This window comes from Coenobita brevimanus, chromosome 92, assembly GCF_032717465.1.
Source record: "Coenobita brevimanus isolate Jiangsu-jjx chromosome 92, ASM3271746v2, whole genome shotgun sequence".
Lineage (NCBI taxonomy): Eukaryota > Metazoa > Arthropoda > Malacostraca > Decapoda > Coenobitidae > Coenobita > Coenobita brevimanus.
In genome coordinates this window covers 12,650,227-12,667,118 of record NC_137045.1, presented here as the reverse complement: position 1 = coordinate 12,667,118, position 16,892 = coordinate 12,650,227, and the positions used below count along the sequence as shown (strand labels likewise).

Genomic DNA, 16,892 nt, shown 5'->3' with positions numbered 1-16,892 from the left:
TCTATTTCTACCTGCAGAATGTCTAAGTCAGACGAAATTTGTTTTATCCACAGTATATACAATTTCAGTAAGCGGAAAATAAATCTTCAATCAACCACCTTCACTGCTGCCACCACCAATATTTGCATAACCTGTATCAAAGCAACATCACCAGCATCACCACGCCACCATCACTCCCGCGTGCATCACCACACCAAGCACCAACTCCCATCAAACACCATCATCATTAGTTTTAATATAATCATCACAACCACTTTCAACTTTCGATTTCTATTCTGAACAAAGAAACGAATGATTTTCTCTGCTACATAAGATGAAAGCAAACTATTACTGATCATCTCAATGCTATTCTCTAGTTTCTAATGTATACTGCACCACATACTTTGTTGAACCGCTCACTTTCCCTTCCTCCTTCCTCAGCAAAACTTTCTCTTCTATCGAATACACCTATCTTTCCAATAGTTCTTTCATCAATCCTTCAACTAACTTACGGTTCTTGAATCTGTCCATGTGAAGGTGTATGGTGGGTCACAACTTAGCAGTCAAGATGGAGAAATGGCAATTTTAGGACAAGTTAGAGTAGAAAGAGGAAAGACGGCAATTTTACGCCAAGGTGGAGTCAAAAGAGTACAAGGCTCCTCTATACTGAAGAAAATCGCCCGGTTTCAGCAAGAATAAAACGAGAAATACGTCACCGGACTCAATGGGTTGGAGTTCCTTCCTCCTTGCAAGCAACAGAACTCCACGAGGTTCCGTATTTCCTTCTCTTCCGTGGTGGTGGGCAGTAAAATATAATGGGTGGGTGGGGGGGGAGGGGCGGTGAAGCGTGACGGCCGTAAGGAACACGTTGCCTTTGGTAATGTTTGGGGATGTGAATGCTCGGGAAAGAGGAGAGACAAAGAGAAGAGAAGCAAAAAAGATAAGTAAGAAAAGAGACACAGGAGAAAAAAATAAAAAGAGGATACGAGAGAAGAGATGAGAAGAGAAGAGAAGCGAAGAGAAGAGAAGAATGGCTAGAAAGATATATGACAGGGAACGAAATAGAATGAGAAGAGAATGAAAGAGGTGGGAAGAGAACAAAACAGAGGAAAATGAAAGAGAAGGAAACAGACCAAAGCAAAATGCAAAACCAAGAAGAAAACATGCAGGTCATAATAAAAGAAGAGAACAAAGAGAAGAGAGAGAACAGAAAGGAAGAAAGGGAAGGGAGAGGAAGGGAGGATGAGAATAAAAAAATAAATAAAACAAGAGAAACCACAAGACACAAGAGATAACACGAGAGACGAATAGAGAATAAAACAAGTCTCGCCTTGGGTGTCAGCGTTAGAGAAAGACAGAAAACGAGAAATATCCAACCACAAGAGAACCGAGGTTGGTTTACGGAGCTGCCATGTCGGCCACACCCTTCCCTATAATTCAGAGGTGGTGATAACTTCCTGGTATATAAGACTCCATTACACTGCTGGCTCAGGGGAGATTATACTGTACAGCCTAATGTTTGAACAATGAATAAGTCTAACCTTGGATCAGAAACAGGGTTAGGTCAGGTCAAACCAATTATCCCCCGACTCTTAACTCGTTAATATCGTCTGGCATCCTATATTCTAACTTAAACACCGGCGTACTTCAATAGATAAAAGTCGCTATGTAACTTTAATTCTATAAGTTAGTTTAGTTTGCTAGTGGTTCGCTAGACGGTCCGACGTACCCAAGGTCTATAAGGATAGAGCGTGGCCAAACGCTGCACGACTACCCCATTAATCATACACATGGACTAGAGTAACTACAAAATTTGTGTTCATGTGCCAACGACAGCCGTGTGCATGAATTCCCTCATCCAGTCTCCTCTCCCAACCCGACACCAATTTCTTATAATATTATTTCTTACTTTTTCGGACGATACAATGGTTACGACAGATTTCACTCTTCGGGGTTCCTTCTAAGCTTAATAAATAATCCAGCAGTGACAAGGACCGAACAGAAAAGCGTTATCGTACTGATGAGGCCACATGCTACAAGAACAACTTAACAAAGAGGCTGTGTTTGACAGGCAACTTTCTGTTCCAGAATGAGGCAAAAAAAAGAAAAAAAAAAATCCTCCTATTTAGGGTCAGCTAGGTCACAGGCTTTATCCTACCACTCATAAAATATGCTAACTAGGAGTGTGGCCATGAACATTCAGTCAGCCACAATACACACACACACACACACACACACACACACACACACACACACACACACACACACACACACGCACGCACGAACGCACTTTTTTTTATACCTTATATACGACGCCACTATTCCTCATCATTCCATCCCTAGGAAATTCCACTCAGCTTAGAAACGACCTCCAGGACAGACAAGGTTAAGATTAACGGTACCATTCCCGTCAACAAGACAAACACAATCACCCGCCAAGGATCATCCCCCTAAAATGGCGACTGCATAATATCTCAACACACCCAGATCTCCCGTGGCCTGGCTGTGGGGAATTCTGAGGGTGGTTTTTGGTGAGTCATAGGAGCCAGGCGACCCCGGGAGGCAAGACAAATGAGGCGGTACTTGATGATGCTGTTCACGTGTGTCTGGTCGGGGAGGGTCCCAGGGTCCACAGGGAACACTAGCTTGGGGAAGTGATTGATGATTTTATCCGAGGTTATTTATTTTTTGTCGGCAAATTTGTTTATTGGCAGTAACAAGAATAAGAACAGTCGTATTAGTTGTACCCCAGGTTCATCTGAATGTGAACCGAGTGGACTCTTTACCGCAAAACACCATCCTCTGTCAGGGGCCGGGGATGGAGATGTAGCCCGTTTATACAGGTATGTCATATCGCTACCACCATAAGAAGGCGTCCCTCTCCAGCACCGGGTTAAATATAAAAGACGGCATCGTTCACTGTTTCTAACCCCCTCAAGTCCGTAGGGAACTCTGGCTTGGGGAAGTGAACTGTTACTTGCCTCGGTCGTTTATCCTTCACAACTGGTTCGAGTCTTGTTGAAGGTAGCAAGGATAAATTACAGGACGTTCAGTCACACGGAAATAACACGGTACCTAATGCCGCCTGCGTGTATCTGGGGGGATAGGGAGGGTTCTTCAGGTCCGAGGGGTTCTCTGGCACGGAGAAGTAACTGAGTATTTGCCTAGGTCATTTCTCTCTCCGCTCCCTTCTCCGATGAAGAGACTACAATCACCTGGAAGCTACAGGAGAAAATATAACTGACGTCAAAGTTAACTGTTCCTAAACCCCTCCGTTCCATTCGGAATTCTGGCCTGGGAAGTTGCTGATTGTCTGCTCACGAACGTTGACTGGCTGTTTGTCTTCTTTCCCCTGCATAACAACACCTCTGAGCTGGATAATATGGTCTGGCAGTACAACACACGAATGAGGCTGTACCTGATGCCCCTCATGTATGTCTGGCTGGTAAGGTTGCAGATCCATTGGGTTCTTTGGCAAGGACAAGTGAATCAGTGTTTGGTAAGGCCATTTATCTTCTATCACCGTCACTGTCAGAGGCAAGTGGCTCGAAGAGTAAATGATCGTTCGTCCAAGATCGTCTGCTGGAGTTTTTTTTTTTTCTTTTCTATCATACAATTATTTTTTGCCCTATCAGGAGTCTAGAGGCCCTGGGCTACGTTAATTTGTTCCAGCATTTAAGGTAAGGGTGGCCAGCTTCGCTCTCCCCTTAAGTGCCGCTATGAGAGCAACAAATCTCAGCCCCTTCTTGGATGTAAACCTTGTGGGTTCCATCCAACTGAAACATACCTCACAAGACCACCAGGCGTTCATCAGATACTATGGTTACCACCTAACGAAGCAAAGGGTTTTGAGGGTTACTGGAAATCACTGGTTTATCATTCAGTGTAGAGCTACCTGGACAGCAAAACATCGAACGTGTGGATAGTGGGCATCATAATCTACCACTTACCTTTCATACTCCTCAGTAACAGCATCCTGATACTGCTTTGCATTTGAAAGAGGAAATTTATGTGCATAGTTTCCTCTAAAAACCAGTAGATAATGAGATGCTGGCTCTGTAATACATTCGGGCGGGGAAATTTGTGAGTATATTCTAATGGCAAGTGGTTTCGAATTAAAATCAAGAATAAAATAAAAATACATATAGCAACAACAACAGCAGCAGGAACATCGTTTTAAGGTATTACGGTACATGTACAACCACGATGGGAAATTTACGTGCATACTTTTCGGGCAACTATTTTTATTTCTTTATTTACGTGCATATTCCCCTTTTATTACCGATGACATCCTGGCACGGCATTACAATATTTTTCCTTGACGTGCATAATTTCGGCGTTTTTTTTTTTTCTTCAGTGTAAGTGCTCATTATACAGGCTCCTCAACGACCTGCACGACCTCCTAAACCAGTCCTGCATCAGTGAGGTCCGTATTCTCGTCGGTTGAGTACGCTACCTACCACTTTTTCCCAAGAGATTTATTCTGCTTATTACGCTTTACTTTCCTCTACTGAGGTATATAAAATCGTCCAATATCGTCATACTTTTCATAAATAATGTGCAAATGAATACTAACCATCCACATCCAAAGTAAGTCGCAAAAGAGGAGGCATTAAGGAGCTTTCTTACCCGACGAGAATACGGACCTGAGTCTCGAGAATATATATCTTTTACGGCCTCTTCCCGAAGTTCCTTGCCCTGGCTCAGTCTCAACTAACCCCTTCTGATCAAGAACGGCATTTTTAATTTCATTCTTCCTGGTGCCTGACGATTTTAAGATTAACTCATTCAATTTGATGATTCCTTTTATTTATTTATTTTTTTTTATTAGCTAACTATACGATGATATCTGGCTTAATGGGGATTCTCTTATAGTCAAGGAGTTAAGGAAGACCACATCTAATTTCTCCAAGTCTCCCCTGAGCTTAACGAATGCGTATAGTGTTGTCTAAACGGCTTCATCGAAGTGAAGAATTCAAAAAAGTAATCCAGCAATGAGGAAGGCATATCGAATTCCGGTAATCTGGTAAAGTCTCTTCTGAACTAAAGATAAATAAAAATAAATAAATAAATTAATAAATAAATAATAAATAAATAAATTAAGCAGAAGGGAACAATAAAAATATAAAAGCTTATAAAAAAGTACATCAAAAACATGAAAAAAAAAATCCTGTTCCTAAAGGGGCTAATGAACGCCAATTCTAACCACTTCACCCTGTAAAAAAAAAAAGAAAAAGAAAATAAAAGCTGAATCAAATCCAATTTACTCGAAGTAAAAACTCAAATATAACACTCACCCTTGCACCAGCTCACCCTAAAGGCTTCTGATACTGAAAGCCTGCAAAATTTTTCCTTGTTCCTCGTCTGCCTTATGTGTCTTGCCTGCTTCCCCTTTTGGCTGTGTCTCACCCTTTGTTTATGTCTATTCTTTATCTTCCATCATCAGTCATTCACTTCATTCCAACGTTTATCTTCCAACATTACTCTTTTACATTATTCCATTCTTTCTTCAGGACTTGTTCATGTGCATTATGTTTAATCTTTGTTTCCCCTTCAGCTGTCCCATCCTTTATTTTTTTTTTCTTTTTTTTTCTTCCAATATTAGTCTTATATTTAATTGTGTTTTTTATCTTCCATTATTACTCCTTTACTTTATTCCAGTCTTTCTTCAGGAACTGTTCACGTGCATTATGTTTACCGTTTGTCTCCTTTTGGGTCTGTGTCTAATTCTTTATTTCTTTCCATCCCTTACCATCCAACATTATCACTAAGTTCCATTTTTATCGTCCAACATTTCCATTTTATTACATTCCATTAGTAGGCATTATTTTTATTATGCTTATTATGTGCATTATGTTTACTATTTGCTTTCCTATCGGGGTGCCTCTCATTATGTCCTTTTATTTCCATTAACTGCCTTCTTATAAAACTACCTTACTTCATTCCCTTAGCTATCTTCTTACATTATACCTTTACGGCCATTCCAATCCTTCTCTCCTGATGCATATCATGAACGACAGAGTGGAATGTGGAAAAGCCAATGATAAGACTGCTTGATTTATTATTAGGTCACCCCCAAGCACAATGCATATGAAAGAATGAAAATAAGGCCTGAACAAGAGCCATGATGAAGTTGCATATCTTAACGTAACGAAAAATAAAATCAAATAAAACAATGGAATGAAGTATTAAAAAGGAGTTTAATAAAGTTTCATGATGCTTTTATCTTTTTTACTTTAACTATTACAATTTTATTATTTTATGAATGGAGGACACCTGTAATCTGGTGTATAATTTTTTTTTTCCTGCCACCGTTCATCTCCAGCACAAAATGTAATGCGGCTAAAATAAACTCTCAGAATATGATAGAATTAAATGAAGGAACGCACAAGAGCCATTTTACGTTCACAAGTTTTTTTTCTTTATTTATTTTTTTTTAGTCACATCCTCTCAGGAAACAGCGTCCAACAATTCTTTACAAGGCACCAAGGTAGATCAATAGATAGCTGCTTATGGCCTAAAAAAACAGGTCTTAGGCATAAATTTATCTCCTTCTCCCATAAATTTCAGTGTTGTCTATCTGTTGCCAGACACCAAACGCCAAAGTTCATTTTGGGTGACCGAGACAAAAATATCTTCAACTTTTCGTTACTCCTTCAGTCCTATGAGATACTATTTAATTTCAGTCTTGCTGCTTACTGACTATTGCTATTATCGATTATTTGATTTATTCTCATTCGCCGACGATTTTATTCTTCTTAGGAGAGAATTTTGTACTAAAGACGCAATACATGCCTTTTTCTTTGTTTTACCCTTCACTACAAAAGGCCTCCGAGATGCAGAATAAAACCGTCTATTGATAGCAAAAATAAATAAACAGACAAAATACGTCACCGGAATCAAGGCGTTATTTTCTTCTCTCTTCAGAAGACAGTGGAAGGAATAGTATTAAAGGCTTCTGGAACGAGGTCTTGGAGAAAAATAATGGGGAGAAATAAGGAAAGAACTGGGGAGAAATGAAAGAGTGGGAGATGGCACTCGAAGCAAGATATCAAGGAGAAAAATAAAGAGAAGAAGTAAAGAGAAAAGTCGGGAGGAAAGGAAAAGGTGGAAGATGTCAAAGAAATGAAAATAAGAGGAAGAAGAGGAGTAAGGATGCAAATTAGGAATGAGGAAAAGATAGCTTGGTAGGACAGAAATCAAGAAGAATAGTGAAGACAGCAATGGGTGCAGACAAAAGTGAGGAAAGAGGAGAGGAAAAAACAGACAGTGCAGAAGAACAAGCGACATAAATCTAAGAAAATCATTATGTCATTGCAATGTCTGTGGGACGTCAACGGTTGAGTAACTGGGTGGCGGAATGAGAAGGTGACGAAGTGAGAGGACGAATAAGAAAGGGTGGTAACAAGAGGAATAAGTGGCTGGCGAAAGGGTCATTATCATCACCATCATCATCAACCTTAATTCCATCAATACTACTGTCATCATCAACAGTATTAACATCATCATTACTCTCATTACTCTTACTATTAAGAACTAAAATATACAGGTTCCTGAAAGAGGGAAAATGACTAACATATATCTGGCGAACAATCAACACAGTGCCCGGCAAAAGTGGGTCACATCTCCATGTACTCTATTTCTGAACGTCAAAATTCTTAGCTAAAATTATACAGAAATTGTTAGCTGAATATCTTGCTGAAGGGTGTGGGGGTGGGTTGGATGTGTGAAGGGTGAACGAATGCTAAATTGCTGGGAGGAAGGGGTAAAGGGTAAGAGTCGTGTCTGCGGTGGTGGTGGGGAAGAAAAGGGGTTAGTGATTGGAAACCTCTGTGTATACTAACCACTAATCACATAAAACGACACTTTCAAAACACTCGGCACATATTTTTGGACAGCTTCTTGATATATATATATAAAGGATTACAATGTATAACTTGAAGCACTATCTCATTCTTTGGTCCCCATCGTCGTATTTTCTTTTTTAATTAAAATGGGGTGGGAACGATCCAGTTAAGGGGAAAAAAGAGCTACAAAAAATAAAATCAGTCCGAAATACATCACCTCAATACACATTCACATTCACAAACTCTCTCTCTCTCTCTCTCTCTCTCTCTCTCTCCCTCTCTCACACACACACACACACACACACACACACACACACATACAGCCTCTCCCCCCAGACAGCCACACCTTAAGCTACCTCGGCCGCACCCTCTCCTCGATAGACCGGCGGCTTCTTCTTTTTCTTTCTTCTTCTCTTCCACCACCTCCTCTTCGTCCTTCTTCTTCTTTTTCTATATTCTTACACTATACCCGTTGCCGTTTGCTATCGTTCGTGGCTCACTTGTACAATCTAACGCAAGTCTTCCCACACTGACCACAAGAGGTAGGGTTATGTGAAAGGTTGGGGGGGGGGAGGATTTTTATTTTTCCTTTATAATCCTTTTCCCCAAAACATGAAATCAGATACCGTGTTCCAGTCACCGTCTTCACCTTTATTTTCTATGGTTAACGGCGAAAGGGTGGAAGTAACCGTAATTATAACTTGGCCCAGATTTTCCTTTTCCACTTTATTTTTCGCATTTCAGTAGCACACTGAGACAATACTGCGACTCTACAATCTTTCCACAGCACGTCTTCATGACTGGCATCATGTTCTTGTATCAATCTAATGTTAAAACTGTGCACTGAAGATGGAGACAAGGAAATCTGAAGCCAAGTTAAAGTAAAATGAGTATAATCACCGTTCATGGGGTAAAGATAGTAGATTACAGGGTTTACGGAGGAATGGGAAGAGATCAGAAAGGAAAGAAGAGCCTGAAGGGTCGGGAAACGAGAGAGAAAACTTGAACGACCATGACCCTCCTCCTCGTAGCTCGTTAATGAAGCAAGGGGAAAAAGCCAGTATAAGTTGCGGTGATAAAATGGCTCATCAGGAAAACAGCCAAGTCCACCATGATTTCCATAATTTATACAAGCGGCTGAGCACCTTTGTCGCTGTTTTTATGTTCTTCACTACCTGGGGCCTCTGCTAATCTTAACAAACTCTTCTGGCGGCTGGAACCATGAAAATATTAATGGTTAAAGTATTGGAGGAGTTGATGGGGATAATTTCAAACTTTATACGATCAGAACCTTCTCTCAGCTGAGCAAAATAGTCCAGAATTAAAAAAAAAAAAAAAAGTAGTGAATAAGAAGGGGTTAATCAAGAGTTTTTAATTCTTTCAGTATCAAAGGCCCCCCCCAGTCCTAAATAAAATCGTAAAGCTTTAACAAAAATGTAAAGACGTCACTAATTAAGGGGTTAAAGAAAGCAGTTTTCTCTCTCTCTCTCTCTCTCAATACCAGAGGCCGCTCCTACGATGATCCAAAAAAAAAAAAAAAAAAAAAAAAAAAAAAAAAAAGCAGCGATAAGAATATAACGGAAAGGATACCACCATAATCGCGGGGTTAATGGAGACAGATTTTCACCCTTTCACTAACAGATGGCTCTCCTAAAGTGAACAGCACCATCAGGCGAAAGTAAGAAAAAAAGAAAAAGAAAAAAGAAAACACGGTGGTCAACCCATTAATCGTCAACCTCTAATATATATAAGGAATATGAGTAAGTGGACAGTACCAGAGTTCATTGTTCTCTCTCTCTCTCTCTCTGGTCAGGGGCAGTGTCGACATTATTGTGCACAGGGGCAGGCCTTGGGTACTACATTCCTTACTGCACGGTCTCTAAAAATTTAATGAGAATATATATAATGTGTGAATATGTGAATAATGATACTTCAGAATTTATGGTTATTCCTCACTACTGACAGCATCCCTCGTGTTAGGGGAATGAGTAACACCACAAAGCAGTACAACGGAAAACAGACAGCAACAGTCTTACGGATCTTTTAGAGGCTGTCTTTTATAGGGTAGGTGATAATTAAAAGAACTATCCTGTGAATCAGCCACAAAGCAGGAGGGCTGGAGAGGAAAAGGGCTTTGTCATCTCATAAATTCAGTTAACAAAATTAATACTGTACATAAGCAAATAACGGTATATAAATGAATATGATATTATAAAACATTAAAACAATCACAAGCCAAAGGCAGCGTGAGTATTCTTGAAGAGAGAGGCAGATTTGGGATACCACATTCCCTCAGTCTCTAAAAAAGTATATGAATCAAAATATAATACATTACTGTGGAGAGATAATTGTCCCTCAACTGACCATAATTTCCCAGGTCAGGGTCAGTGTATTAATGGGGAGAGAGAGAGAGAGAGAGAGAGAGAGAGAGAGAGAGAGAGAGAGAGAGAGAGAGAGAGAGACAGACAGACAGACAGCGAAACTTAAGTACCACTTTCAATCTCGCCAAAAATATAAAAATCATTAATAAATAAAGAGTGCATGAATTAAAGAAGCTATATCAGAGTTCAATAAAATCTCTCACAGCTGACAACATCTGGAAGGTCAAGGGTAAGGTTGGAGTTAATGTGAGGAGAAGCTGGTCGTCGGTTCCCCATTCTTGCAGTCTCACCCTGGCTGTGTTTTGCTCCTGTGTGATGTGGGGGACGCGGGGCACTTGGGGGAAATGGGGGAGACTGGGAGAGATGGAGGGAGGTTAGGGCACGCTGAGAGAGAAAGAAGGAGACAGAAGAGGGTGAGTGGGAAGGAAGGAGGAGCAGTACTAGAAGAGGATGACTGGGAGGGAAAAATAAGGAGGGAGGGGGTATGCTGTAACAGGAGGTGAGCGAAAGGGAGGTGGAAGGGTAGCCTGACTGAGGAAAAGACGAGAGCGGTAGAAGGGACGTAGACTAAACGTATGGGCAGATATGACAGATAATGACCTTTACCCTACTGTGTGTGTGTGTGTGTGTGTGTGTGTGTGTGTATATATATATATATATATATATATATATATATATATATATATACACACACACACACAAATCACGAACACAAACCCTGAAGTAAACATCGAAGCACACGCACAAACATCGAGACGAACACGCAACTTAGACCGCATCACGCACGCACGTACACGGAAAAAATACATACAAGAAGCACCACCAAACTACACACCCACCCGCCCACCCACACACACACAAAACCACAAAAGACTAAAAACGTGCCCCCACTCTTTTTCATGGCTCACTGACAGGCAGACCAACAAGAATTCAGAAATATAGTCCCCCACTCCCCCAAAAAAATAGCTTAAAATCAAAGAAAATATATTACTGACGCAACACAAACTGACCAATGCAAAACCCTGAACTTTTCTGGGTGTTACAAAGAGACATAAGGCCGTGTTGCTGTGTTGTTGCTCTAAATTGTGACAGGCAAGGCGGCATTACGGTGCTGCAATGTTGCAATACTGGGCTGGGATGTAGCGTCCCGGGCATATGATGCAACATGGGAGAGTTTGTCTGTCTGTCTGTCTGTCTCTGTCTGTCTGTCTGTCTGTCTCTCTCTCTCTCTCTCTCTCTCTCTCTCTCTCTCTCTCTCGCTCGCTCGCTCGCTCGCTCGCTCCCCACCTTGCAATACAGGGCTTTGATGATATGTGGTAGCGCCCAGGGGATGTGATGCAACAGGTATGAGGAGAGTTTTTTTTCCTCTTCTCCAGCCTCCGTCAATTCTGAAGGGGCGAGGGTGTGGCGACGAGAGGGGGAGAGTGTTATGTGTAGTGAGGGTGTGGAGGGTGGTGGGGGTATGATGACCGTGAGGGGTGGCATGCGAGGGAAGCTGGGTGGTGAGAGAGTAGTTCAATCCCCTAGCTTCACCTACGTCTAAATACTGGGTAAAGTAATTAAGAAAGAGGAGTGAGGGTGTCGACCGTCGTGAGGGTGAGGAGTGTGGTTGGGGCAGAAGAGTGGTTTGAGACTTTAGGGTGTGAGAGCAAGATTTTCCCCTTTCTAGCCTCACTTCTGCCTAAACCTGGAGAAGCAGGGCAAGGGGAAGGAGAAGGAGAGCATGTGGAGATGATGAGGATGAGTTTGGTGGTGGTGAGAAGTGTGGAGGGGGTGAAAGGTGCTTTGAGAGTTGAGGATATGAATAACAGAGCGAAAAAAATATTGAGTGATGCCCATAAACCCATACAAACATTATGATCATTTTTCTGTCGCCGAGGAGACAGAAACGCTGGTTGTTTCTGCACTTTATTTTCTTGGTCCTACTCAAAAAAAAAAAAACAAAAAAAAAAAACAGTCTCAGTTTCAAGAAAAAAAAAGTCTTGCAAGCTGAATTTCCTTGTCATTTCTGCAAAAACTAATGAAGAGTACAACAAGGAAGAGATCATAAGATACTGTTGTGAATCCAAGTTCAAATCAGAACCATTAGTACCCTAACAGAAAAATTTTATGCACGCCTCAAGGGGCCACCACTGCCAAAACAGCTTTTTTAGGGTGTGGGGTCAATTTAAGCACTAATGGTATGGTATTCACGGAGAGACGTAAAAAAAGAAAATGAATAGGGGTAGGAGGGCCGCTCTCTCTCTCTCTCTCTCTCTCTCTCTCTCTCTCTCTCTCTCTCTCTCTCTCTCTCTCTCACACCCTCCCTTACCTCCTCCCATTAACCTAATATAACCTCCTCCTCCTCCTCCTCTTTTCTATCTTTTCACTGCTTCATCATCATCATCATAATTACCTCCACCACCACCACCATGAGCACAACGACCATCATCATCATCACTACCTAATCGTTTCCTCCTCCTCCTCTTCCTCCTCCTCCTCTTTCTCCTCCTCCTCCTCCTCCTCCTCCTCCTCTTCCTCCTCCTCCTCCTCGACCTGTGCCAGGGTAGGCCTTCCCCTGCGGGCTTCCTTATTGCCTGTCTCGCTTTAATAGGTTTGGGTAGGCCTAAGTGCTCTCTCTCTCTCTCTCTCTCTCTCTCAGGCGTTCCCCCATACAAATAAGAGATGGACTAGTGAATATCATTAACCAGAAGCGGAGTCTGAGAATGTGAGTACGGGAGGAGTTGAAGAAAGCCTGGAAGAATGTGTGAATGAAGCGAAAAGAAAGAAGGATGAGAGACTGACAGAACGGGTAAATGAAAACAAATGGAAATCTATAAAAAATAAGGATGAGGAATGGGAGCTGACAGAGAGAGATAAACACAGATATGCAAACATACTGATGGATACGGTACATAGATGCAGAGTTAGGAAGAATTAATGACAAAAAGTGTGTGTGTGTGTGTGTGTGTGTGTGTGTGTGTGTGTGTGTGTGTGTGTGTGTGTGTGTGTGTGTGTGTGTGTGTGTGTGTGTGTGTGTGTGTGTGTGTGTGTGTACCAAAAAAGCTAATACACTATTAAAGGGAACACAATTTCTATTACATGTGTATGTACGTGTTGGCCTAAAGAAGTGTGTGTGTGTGTGTATGTGTGTGTGTGTAAACCGGTCACGCTCACACCATTTGTCACAACAGAAAACCAATTCGGTCCCTAACCTTGCCCGTCCTCAAAGGCAGGAAAAAAAGGGGGGGAGAGAGAGAGAGAGAGAGATCACCACGTCTCTCTCTCTCTCTCTCTCTCTCTCTCTAGGATTCCCGTTATGGCCACACTATAGGACTTCCCATACACTGAACAAAGGACTGACCCTGACCCGTCCTTTCCCCCCAGTCCCACTCCTCCCCATCCCATCTTCCCATACACCTGGCTCTCTCTCTCCCTCACACACACACACACACACACACACACACACACATACACACACACACACACACACACACACACCTGCCTCCTCCTAACCAAAGTCTCAATAAAACCTAACACCCTTCGAAGACTGAATTAACTTAAAAATTCACCTCCTTTACACACCTGACTCGCCCTCACACACCTGCCTCCTCCCAATCAAGCTCTCGTTAATGCCTGACTCCCTTCCACACACCTGTAGCTACTCCACCTCCACCTATTCCACATCCACTTCCATCTACTCCACACACCTGCCACGTAACCTGTTATTCCTGCCTGTTATCCATTCCGATCACAGTCGCCCGAGGACAAAACGGTGATACTAACCCACAATCAGCAGGTGTGTGTGTGTGTGTGTGTGTGTGTGTGTGTGTGTGTGTGTGTGTGTGTGTGTGTGTGTGAGAGAGAGAGAGAGAGAGAGAGAGAGAGAGAGAGAGAGAGAGAGAGAGAGAGAGAGAGAGAGAGAGAGAGAGAGAGAGAGAGAGAGAGAGAGAGGATTTTTGCTTTAAATTGTGTACGTCTTAGTTTCGCAGCCCTTTTATCGTAAATTTACTCTCTCTCTCTCTCTCCTCACCTTTGCTCTTCCTTTCCCTGTCTGCTTGATTCCTTCTCTTACCTTCTCTCTCGCATCCTCTCACGTCTCCCTCCCGTCTTTACCTGTCTTCCTCCCGCCTGAAGCTTTCTCCTTCTCCCCCACTTCTCTCTTGTTTTCTCCCCCCTCGTCTTTACCTCTCCTGCTCCCTGCCTGTCTTCTATCTCTTCTCTCCTCCCCTCCTCCCTCGTAGTGACCTCCGGCAGATCACGTGGTCAGTAGCATGGCACAAGGAGGAGGAGGAGGAGGAGGAGGAGGAGGAGGAGGAGGAGGGGATGGAAGAAGGAGGGGGAGGGGGAGGGGGAGGGGTCACTGGCCTCCATTACATCTTCCCAGTAACAGGCAAGGCAGGTACTCTGCTGTTTCCAGCCCCAACTCTCTTCAGCCTTCTTGACCCCATTCTCTCCATCCCTCTTCCATCCTCTCTTCGTCCCTTTCTCTCTATCCCTCTTCCATCCTCTTCAATCGTCGTCGTTCCTTTCTCTCCTTCCCTCTTCCATCCTTTTCAGTCGTCCTAGTCCCTTTCTCTCCATACCTCATCCATCCTCACTACTGGGGGTCTTCATCTCTTTCTCTTCAACCCTCTTCCATCCTCTTTTCAGCCTTCTACATCCCTTTCTCTCTGTTCTTCTCCTACCCTTCATCCGGCTTCGCTCCATCATCCTTCCTTTCTTTTTGCATTCCTGTGCTGCATATTTGAATTCAGCCAAACCTCATTTATCTTTATCTTTGTGTGTATATATATATATATATATATATATATATATATATATATATATATATATATATATATGTACCTTCTCAAATTTTCCTTCTCTCTCATCTCTCTTTCTCTTCCTTATCCCTGAAGAGGTGTTCCTTTAAAGTAATACCTGTACAATATTTATAATGGTGCTACAGTGAAGAAAAGCCGGGTTCCTGGTTTATGGCTGTACGTTTCACAGGACGCTATCAAACCTTTTTTGTCTATTTTATGCCTTTTCTAAGTTTAAAAATACTCTTCTAAAATACATTTGTACGAATCACAGGAAAACTTTTTTTTTTAAATGGAAAAATATACGTTCAGGAAAAACAACGAGGAAATAATGATAAAATATTCCTGTATTTTAAAAGAACAAGTTTTAGCGAATAAAACAAGTTGTGATTTCTAGTTATATCAATTAGATGGAAAGAAAATAGAAAAAATCACGAGAATATGGACACCAGAGCGGCAACTGAAGGAAAGAAAGGAAAGACAATGAAAAGGATGGAAGAAAGAGGGGGAGAAGAAAGAGGACGACGAGAAAGATGAGAGGAGAAAGGCGAGAAGACTGAGAAGTGAAGGACGGTGAGAGAAGAGGGAGGAATAAGAGGCCGGTGAGAGTAGTGAAGTTGTTGGCTGGGTAGGTCACATAAGATAAAGGACGAAGAGAAGAGAGGAAGCAAGAGAAGAAGAAGAAATGAAGGAGGGGAGTAGAAGAGTAGCAAACATGAGGGCACTAAGGAATACGGAGGAGGGAAAGAGTGAAGAAGGATGAAGGAAGAGGGAGGAAAGAGAGGGAGGTGAGAGTGGCAGAACTGTCGGTTGGGCAGGTCACAAGAGAAATAGGTCAATACATACTCCCTGACCATCGGCCTCTTGTTCCGCATACCACCCGTTCAGTCTACCGCAAGCACTACTCCTGCCACACACACACGTACACCACCTCACACACACACACACACACACACACACACACACACACACACACACACACACACACCACAATCTTCCAAACTTTTCCTTTCTCGCTTCCAAAATCACGCACCTTACCTCATCTCGCCCCAATGTCCTCGCTGTCCCCCTTTTATTTTTTCTTGCAATCTCTTAGGAATTCCACAAGTACTTCTCTCGGAATATCAACTCCTACAAGGTTGAGCGCTGTGAACCAAATCCTCGTTTTCTATAACCTTGCACAGTTGTTGGCCGTGCAAGGACGTTATTCGCCCGTATGATGTATAGCTTTCATGTGTAGGAGGTGTGTGTGTGTGTGTGTGTGTGTGTGTGTGTGTGTGTGTGTGTGAAAGGAGTTGTGCTAACAAATCTTCCATATACACAGTAGAATGATCTGCTTCTCGTATCAGTGATCCCTCCCTCCCTCCTAATACTTCCATCTTTTAATACTGAAATGTTATGTAACTCTTCCCCTACTTATCATTACACTGGTCCCAAGTGTTTTACCTTTCTTCACTAATTCAATGATTCAATTTATTGGCGGGAAAGCAACACACACACACACACACACACACAAACCCCCCTTTCCCCTCCCCCCTCTCTCTCTCTCCCTCTCTTTCTCTCTGTCATTCAAAGTCCCACATGGTCATCAATGGAAAAGTCTCACGTAATCCACCTTTTCTTCTGCCTACGACCTCCATTTTTTTCCCGCATAATGTGCCCAGTTAGGGAATTCTCGCATGAAAACAGCTTGATCTTTGGCTCTATTGTTGGAGTTTGTTTGGGTGAGACGGATTTTACAAGCTTTGGGCCATTAATTTCCTTTCAAAGTGAGAGAGAGAGAGAGAGAGAGAGAGAGAGAGAGAGAGAGAGAGAGAGAGAGAGAGAGAGAGAGAGAGAGAGAGACCGACAATACGATGGAAAGGAATATGAAGGTAGGCATAGATATCAATCGTGAGAGC

At 42.4% G+C, this 16,892-nt stretch overlaps 2 protein-coding genes across 2 annotated transcripts in view; one reads left to right on the top strand and one right to left on the bottom strand.

Annotated features, from left to right (window-relative positions):
• The window catches only part of LOC145412082 (uncharacterized), a 114,727-nt gene that overhangs the window by 14,824 nt on the left and 83,011 nt on the right, over nt 1-16,892 (top strand). The gene's annotated exons all lie outside the window — the stretch shown is intronic.
• LOC145412219 (DNA oxidative demethylase ALKBH2-like) overlaps nt 1-16,892 on the bottom strand; it is a 202,809-nt gene that overhangs the window by 105,426 nt on the left and 80,491 nt on the right. The gene's annotated exons all lie outside the window — the stretch shown is intronic.